A 2,161-nucleotide genomic window follows, 5' to 3' on the forward strand; every position below is an offset into this window, starting at 1 on the left:
AGGCCTTTACATCCCTGCTGATTTCATAATCCTAGACACTGGGAAGGATGAGAATGAATCCATCATCCTTGGCAGACCCTTCCTAGCCACAGCAAAAACTGTGATTGATGTTGACAGAAGAGAGTTGGTCCTTCAGTTGAATGAGGACTACCTTGTATTCAAGACTCAAGGTTCTCCTTCTGTAACCATGGAGAGGAAGCATGAAAAGCTTCTCTCAATACAGAGTCAAACAAAACCCCCACATTCAAACTCTAAGTTTGGTGTTGGGAGGCCACAACCAAATTCTAAGTTTGGTGTTGAGAGGCCCCAACCCTGCTCTGATTATCTGTGAGGCTCCATGAGAGCTCACTGTCAAGCTATTGACATTAAAGAAGCGCTTGTTGGGAGGTAACCCAATGTTATTTAATTATATCTATTTATTTTCCATTGCTATTTTATGTTTTCTTTAGGTTGATGATCATGTGAAGTCACAAAAACAACTGAAAAATCAAAAACAGAATGAAAAACAGAATGAAAATAGCTCACCCTGGAGAAAAAGCTTACTGGCGTTTAAACGCCAGTAAGAGTAGCAGAATGGGCGTTAAACGCCCAGTCTGGCACCATTCTAGGCGTTTAACGCCAGAAACAGGCACCAGACTGGTGTTTAACACCAGAACATAGCATCCAATTGGCATTTAACGCCAAGAATGGAAGAAAAGCTGGCGTTAAACGTCAGAAACAAGCAGCAACCTGGTGTTTAACGCCAGAAATGCACTCTAAGGGCGTTTTGCACGCCTAAATAGAGCAAGGATGCTAAGTCCTTGACCCCTCAGAATCTGTGGACCCCAAAGGATCCTCACCGACCCCACCTCTTCTTCTCTCCTCTTCACACCCTTTCATAACACTCTTCCCCAAATACCTTTCACCAATCACTTCCATATCTCTTCCCCAAATACCCTTCACTACTCACATCCATCCACTCTTCCCCAAAAACCCCACCTACCTCTAAATTCAAAATCCATTTTCCTTCCAAACCCAACCCTAATACACGAAACCTAACCCTCCCACCCCTATATAAACCCCTCAACACCACTTCATTTTCACACATTACAAACACTTCTTCTCCCTCTTGGCTGAATACACACTTCTCCTCCATCTCCTCCATTTTCTTCTTCTTCTACTATTTTTCTTCCTCTTTTGCTCGAGGACGAGCAAACATTTCAAGTTTGGTGTGGTAAAAGCGTTGCTTTTTGTTTTTCCATAACCATTAATGGCACCTAAGGCCAGAAAAACCTCAAGAAAGAGGAAAGGGAAGGCAATTGCTTCCACCTCTGAGTCATGGGAGATGGAGAGATTCATCTCAAAGGTCCATCAAGCCCATTTCTATGAAGTTATGGTCAAGAAAAATGTTATCCCTGAGGTCCCTTTTAACCTCAAAAAGGACGAATATCCGGAGATCTAACAAGAGATTAGAAGAAGAGGATGGGAAGTACTCTCCAATCCTATTCAACAAGTCGGAATCTTAATGGTTCAAGAGTTCTATACAAACGCATGGATCACTAGGAACCATGATCAAAGTATGAACCCGAATCCAAAGAATTGGCTTACAATGGTTCGGGGAAAATACTTAGATTTCAGTTTGAAAAATGTAAGGTTGGCGTTCAACTTACTAATGATGGAAGAAAATGTACGCCCCTACACTAGAAGGGTCAACTTTGATCAAATGTTGGACCAAGTCCTCATGGACATATGTGAGGAAGGAGCTCAATGGAAAATTGACTCAAGAGGCAAGCCGGTTCAATTGAAAAGGCATGACCTTAAGCCTGTGGCTAGAGGATGGTTAGAGTTCATCCAACGCTCTATCATTCCTACTAACAACCGATCCGAAGTAACTATGGATCGGGCCATCATGATCCAAAGTATCATGATTGGTGAGGAAGTGGAAGTTCATGAGATTATACCTCAAGAACTCTACAAGCTGGCTGACAAGTCCTCCACTTTGGCAAGGTTAGCCTTTCCTCACCTCATTTGTCACCCCTGCAATTCAGCTGGAATTGACATAGAGGGAGACATCCTCATTGATAAGGACAAGCCCATCACTAAGAAAAGGATGGATCAAACAAGAGAGCCCACTCATGGACCTCAACAAGAGCATGAGAAAATTCCTCATCATGAAATCCCT

The sequence above is a fragment of the Arachis ipaensis genome, chromosome B1, assembly GCF_059453495.1.
Source record: "Arachis ipaensis isolate K30076 ecotype BB chromosome B1, ASM5945349v1, whole genome shotgun sequence".
NCBI lineage: Eukaryota > Viridiplantae > Streptophyta > Magnoliopsida > Fabales > Fabaceae > Arachis > Arachis ipaensis.